The sequence below is a fragment of the Euleptes europaea genome, chromosome 10, assembly GCF_029931775.1.
Source record: "Euleptes europaea isolate rEulEur1 chromosome 10, rEulEur1.hap1, whole genome shotgun sequence".
Classification (NCBI taxonomy): domain Eukaryota; kingdom Metazoa; phylum Chordata; class Lepidosauria; order Squamata; family Sphaerodactylidae; genus Euleptes; species Euleptes europaea.
Genome location: NC_079321.1, coordinates 19,517,533 through 19,524,300, shown reverse-complemented (window position 1 = coordinate 19,524,300; position 6,768 = coordinate 19,517,533).

Genomic DNA, 6,768 nt, shown 5'->3' with positions numbered 1-6,768 from the left:
AGAATGTTTAGTACAGAATTCAACAACCTTCTGAAAAATGCAGGTTCTATTCCAAAAGAAAGGAATTGCAGGGAAGGAATGATCATTTTTCTCAGTTTTTTCACTCTTTTACAGGATGCCAAAACATGTCGTAACTTTGCTCTTCCAGAGTGGCCCACAGACCCAAAATAGTGTCTTTAGGTCTGAGGAAAGGTAAAAAACCTCCTGTCACAAGTAGGGATACCAACCTCCAGGTGGTAGCCAAAATCTCCCACTATTACAACTGATCTCCAGACAATCAAGATCAGTTCCCTGGGAGAATGTGGCTGCTTTGGAAGGCGGTTTCTGTGATGTTATACTTCATTGAAGTCCCTCCCCTCCTCAAACCCTGCCCTCCACAGGTTCCACCCCCCAAATCTCCAGAGTCCACCCTCCGAAGCAACCATTTTCTCCAGTGGAAATGATCTCTGCAGTCTGGAGATCAGTTTTAATTTTGGCAGATCTCCAGGGCCCACCGGGAGGTTGGCAATCCTAAAGAGGCCTCATATGTTCAATCCATAGGGTCTCCAGCTAAAGAACTGGCTAGTAGGTGATGTGATTCAACATTCCAGTTAGGGTTGCCAGGTACCCCCTGGCCCCCAGGTACCAGCAGGGGGCGGGACGGTAGGGTTTCCAGATCCAGGTTGGAAAACTCCTGGAGATTTGGGGATGGCGCCTGGAGAGGACAGGGACCTCATTGGGTACAATGCCAGAGAGTCCACCTTGCCTCCCAGCACCCCGCATAGAAAAGGGTTTGGAGTCAGAAGTGACCACTGAGAAGAACAAACACCAAAACATCTATACTGTTCCCATTGGTCAGCTGCTGGACCAAACAAGTCAAAAGATTTGGAAATGGGGTGTTAACAGGGGGAGGGGGTCACTCTGTTTCTCTAACCAAACACTGAACATGAGTCCGCAGTGTGATGTGGTAGCTAAAAAAGCAAATGCGAGCTTGGGCTGTATCAACAGAAATATAGTGTCCAGATCACACAAAGTGATGGTATCGCTTTACTCTGCTCTGGTTAGACCTCACCTAGAGTATTGTGTTCAGTTTTGGGCACCACAGTTTAAGAAAGATGTAGACAAGCTGGAACGTGTCCAGAGGAGGGCAACAAAGATGGTGAGGGGTCTGAAGACCAAGTCCTATGAGGAAAGGTTGAAGGAGCTGGGTATGTTAAGCTTGAAGAGGAGAAGACTGAGAGGTGACATGATAACCAAGTACTTGAAGGGCTGTCATATTGAGGAGGGTGCCGAGTTGTTTTCTGTTGCCCCAGAAGATCAGACCAGAACCAATGGGTTGAAATTAAATCAAAAGAGTTTCCGTCTAGACATTAGGAAGAATTTTCTAACAGTTAGAGCGGTTCCTCAGTGGAACAGGCTTCCTCGGGAGGTGGTAAGCTCTCCTTCCCTGGAGGTTTTTAAGCAGAGGCTAGATGGCCATCTGTCAGCAATGCTGATGCTATGAACTTAGGCAGTTCATGAGAGGGAGGGCCTCTTGGCCATCTTCTGGGCATGGAGTAGGGGGTCCCTGGGGGTGTGGGGGGGGGAGGTAGTTGTGAATTTCCTGCATTGTGCAGTGGGTTGGACTGGATGGCCCTGGTGGTCCCTTCCAACTTTATGATTCTACAAGCGCCCCCACCCAAGTGTATGTAACAGCTCCCAGTCGCCTTCAGGAGGTGAGGAGGTAGGTAATATGAGCCACTGTTCTTACCTTTCCAGAGAGAAAGCCTTTCATTCTGCTGCACTGGGGCAAGGCGAAAGCAGTCGTGTGGCATCCCTGGAGACCAGTGTTAACAACATAATGGGAGCTTCCTTGTGATTGGCCAGAATGAATGGCCATTCTGTTCTGTAAACAATGACTAGAGAAGGAACCTATGGACCTTGCTAGCTGGCTGCCACCAGGCATAGGAGATGCTGTCGTTCTGGTTAACCAGACATCAAAAGAGATGGTGAGGAATAAAAGACTCTGCTGTTTTGGGGGCACAGAGAGATACAACTCTCGTATGCCACAGGTGTACAAAGCATGTTTCCTCCATAGTACCCTGGCAAGGTAAACATCTTTTTATTAGATCCTGTTTTAAACTGGTCCATCTCTGTAACATGGATTGGTCCTCTCCTAGCAGGGTTGCCAATATATGTATAAATGAAGACTGATACAACTGTATCCCATTAAAGAATTGGACTTTCTACTGTCACCTTTGTATCCAATTTTATTGTATTGGTGCAGTTAAAGCAACAGTGTTATATAAAAACACTTAATTGAAAAATTAGTATTTAGATAAAAATTCTTTATTGAACCTTATATAGCTGGAATATTGGAGTATCAGCATATTGGACAGTGGACCGCCAGTGCTGGTTCTTTGCAGAACCTCCAGGTATTAGCTGGAGATCTCCTCTATTACAACTGATCTCCAGCCGATAGAAATCAGTTCACCTAGAGAAATGACCACTTTGGCTATTGGACTCTATGGCATTGAAGTCCTTCCCTTCCCCAAACCCCGCCCTCCTCAGGCTCAGCCCCAAAAATCTCCAGGCATTTCCCAACCCAGAGCTGGCAACCCTATCTCCTAGCCTCTATGGTAGGGTTGCCAACCCTTGGCCAGGGATAGAGGGTGGGATACAAATCAAATAATTAATAAATAAACCTTCAGGTGGGGTCTGGAGATCTCCCAGAATTACAGTTGATCTCCAGGAGACAGAGATTAGTTCCCCTGCAGAAAATGGCAGCTTTGGAGGGTGGACTCTATGGCATTATATCCCACTGAGGAAACGTTTCAACCAGGGGATCCCCAACCATGAAGGGGGGATGCAGTCACACACTGACTGAGGAAAGCCTGGGTGCTTACCAGTCTTCCTGATCTTCTAGTGGCTTTTACTGCTGTTACAGTGGGAAACCCTTCCGTTTGAGTGGTGGGCAGCCAGTAACAAGCCCTGCCTTACGGTGGCTCTGCCCACTTTCTGAGAAGCTTGACGAGTGCTGGGGAAACAGTGATGCAGGAACTCTGGCACAGGTCTTTTATGCACGGGCTGGACCTCCCTGCTTGGACCTGGGTTCATCGCACATTAAAGTGACCCGGGTTGGGGGGAAACTGTATGCATTGGCTTGAATGATCAGGGTGCGAAACTATGTGCTAATCGAACCATGAGTACAGAAAAAGTCTCCCAAGCTCAAATCAAGTCCCTCCCCTTTAAATGCTGCTCTGTAATTGGCTCACCTCGCATTGCACCCCACGAGAGAAGATTTCCTTCCCCCCAAATCCAACTGCCACATAAAAAACGCATTTTAAGAACATTAAAACAAAAAATGGAGCAATCTAAAGAAGGGGGGGGAGGAGAAATCCAAGCCTCGTTTTTTAAAAAAGTGGGTTTTTTGCTCAGAAAGAGCTCCAAGGTAGCAGGAAGCACTTGAATCCCCGCCTCTTTACACACTGCTTTGTGATTGGCTGTGAGAGAAGCCAATCTTCTGTGTTTCCCCCTGCATGAAGAAGGGATTTGAAAAGGATGGGGCGTGATGCCGTGGGGAAGCTCAACCCGAGAACGGAGTATGCACGCTTTGTGACTCCGGAATGAGCCAGGATGAATGGTTTAATTCGTGCCAGAAGAGGAATGGGAAAAGCCGGGTTCATTTTGCGTTGAAATAGCATTGAGCTTCCAAGGAATGAGATATCGTGCATACTGAAAAATTTGATCCTGGCTGAAATGGGGAATAAAGGATGTTAAAGAGACCATGCATAAAACACCACAAACTCTTACATCTATGCTAAAGACCTTTTCTTGCATCATTGCTTAAAGGAAAATGCAGGCAAAGCAATGTCCAGCAGGTGGTGCGAGAGGAGCTCTGGACAAGCAAGCTCTTAGGCAAACTGTCCATAACAAATGCCAGATGGATGGCCACCGTCCAGCAGTCATAACTGCCAAGTTGTGGCGGAGAACTGGGTGGAGGGTACTGTCTTCCCTGCCCCTGAGTGGAAAGGGAAGAGCTCTTCGTGTTCTGGAGTTCGATAGATTGGTGCTCTCCATCACCAGTATAGCTTGAGCAACCAAATTATTAGGGGATTTGAGCAACTTCCCTGTGAGGAGCAGTTAAAATGCTTAGGGTTGTTTAGCTTGGAAAGAAGGCGGCTAAGGGGAGACGTGATAAAGGTCTATAAAAGTATGCACGGTTTGGAGAGAGTGGACAGGGAGAAGCTTTTCTCCCTCTCTCAGAATACCAGAACGCCGGGTCATCTGCTGAAGCTGGAGGGTGAGAGATTCAAAACTGATAAAAGGAAGTATTTCTTCACACAACACATAATTAAATTGTGGAACTCCCTGCCCCAAAATGTGGTGATGGCTGCCAACTTGGAAGGCTTTAAGAGGGGAGGGAACATGTTAATGGAGGAAAGGGGAATTCATGGCTACTAGTTAAATGGATACTGGTCATGATGCATACCTATTCTCTCCAGGATCAGAGGAGCATGCCTATTATCTTGGGTGCTGCTGCAGTCGTCTTGTTTGGGGGCTTCCTAGAGGCACCTGGTTGACCACTGCATGAACATACTGCTGGACTTGATGGTCCTTGGTCTGATCCAGCATGGCTTTTCTTATGTTCTTATGATGCCAGGAGAATAGGACCATGCCCTTTTTTGTAAGTACACCAGTTAAAAAATATAGTCTGACACTTGTTCCCAGGTCCTTATTCAGTAGAGAAGTACTTATGAATTAAGAAATTAATAATAATAATAAGAGTAGTCGTTGGTTTTTATACCCTGCTTTCCTCTTCCTTAAGGAGTCTCAAAACGGCTTACAATTGCCTTCCCCGCCCCTCCAAAACAGGCACCTTGTGAGGTAGGTGAGGCTGAGAGCATTCTGAGAGAACTGTGACTGGCCCAAGGTCACCCAGCAGGATTCATGTGGTGGAGTGGGGAATGAAACCCGGTTCACCGGATTAGAGCCCGCCACTCTTAACCACTACACCATGCTGGAACTAGGACCAATCAGGTTCTGCAGCCCAGAGTCAACTTTTAGGCCACCACAAAGCCTACAAGCCCCATCATACAGGAGAATATCTTCAGTATGATCTGTTCACCTCAGTTTTGTTGTTCCCTGCAAAGTGTTATAAGACACAATGCTTCCAGTCACCTGCTAGTTTGCATTGGTAATTCACTTACAAAAAATAAAGTTACAATGCTACCAATTTGTTCTGTTCAGGAAAAGATATGCCTATGGAACAAGGAAAATGGTAGCTAACCCATCAGAGATGCTACCATGTATGTATTGTGGTAGCCATGTATGTATTGTGGTAGCCAGCAATGCATGGAGCATGCTTAGTCAGACTGCAGGCAGCTTACAGGACCCCTGAGGAGACTGCTGATGAGGTAGCCACTTTTGTTTTGTGGTTTGCATTGGTGGTGGAAAGTATTGTCAAGTTGCAGTCAAACTTATGGTGACCCGTAGGGTTTTTAAGGCAAGGGACAAACAGAGGTGGTTTGCTATTGCCTGTCTCTGCATAGCGACCCTGTTATTCCTTGGTGGTCTCCCATCCAAGTACTAACCAGGGCCGACCCTGCTTAGCTTCTAAAATCAGGCTAGCCTGGAGAGAGACCTCATATGCCATAGAATGTAAATATAAACACACACTGACAAACTGGAACTCGCAAACCAAGAAAGAGAGAATGTGGGAAAGCCCTTTTCAATATTGCTGGTATGTTATCAGTTGTTTTAAATTACCGGTAATTGTATTATTGATTGTTTTTATTTTTGCAACCAATCAAGGTTTTTTGGACAGGCGGGATAGAAACATTCTGAATAAATGTTACTGTTGGTTCCATTTAAAGAATGGGAGCTTGTTTTTAAAATCATAAATTTTCTGGTGACCAACCTAGCTGTGGATAGTGCTCCTCGCCAAAGTGGCAATGCACCAAATTCCATCCATCTGACCCACCCAAGACCCCACCCCAGATGATTTTTAAACGCACTCCCACCCATATTCCAGCCGAGTGACCCTGGGGGGAGGGGAACTCCCTTTTAGCCGTGATGACTGTGAGCATGGCAGGGCGCTTTCAAGAAATAACTTGAGCGAGTTCTTATTTATGGAAGATTCATTATGAGTATGTAAAGGGTTCCAAGCTTTAAAAATAACTGTCCTTTTTCATCTAAAATATTTCGGGTGCTAACCATTCACCGATGCTGAAATACACAGAGACCCCTGGACTTCATGTCAGGATTACAGATGTTTCTGCTGGCAATGGGGAAATTGCTGAATTTGCAGTCATTTGCAGTCCCTTTCTTAGGGAGAGAGGCCGGCTATGGCTGTCTTCCACAGTGAGAGACACTTCAACTTTCCCTCTCTCCTCTGTGGGCTATTATGCATGCCCAACTTACTCACGATTTTCTCGGCACCTGAATGCTGAGGGGAAGGGGAACACACATGTGGAAGAGTTGGGGAACAGAGAGCCAGCGTGGTGTAGTGGTTAAGAGCGGTGGTTTGGAGCGGTGGAGTCTGATCTGGAGAACCGGGTTTGACTCCCCACTCCTTCACATGAGCAGCGGAGGCTAATCTGGTGAACTGGGTTGGTTTCCCCACTCCTACACACGAAGCCAGCTGGGTGACCTTGGGCTAGTCATTGTCTCTCAGCCTTACCTACCACACAGGGTGTCTGTTGTGGGGAGGGGAAGGGAAGGCGATTGTAAGCCGGTTTGATTCTCCCTTAAGTGGCAGAGAAAGTCGGCATATAAAAACCAACTCTTCTTCTTCTTCTTCTTAACTGG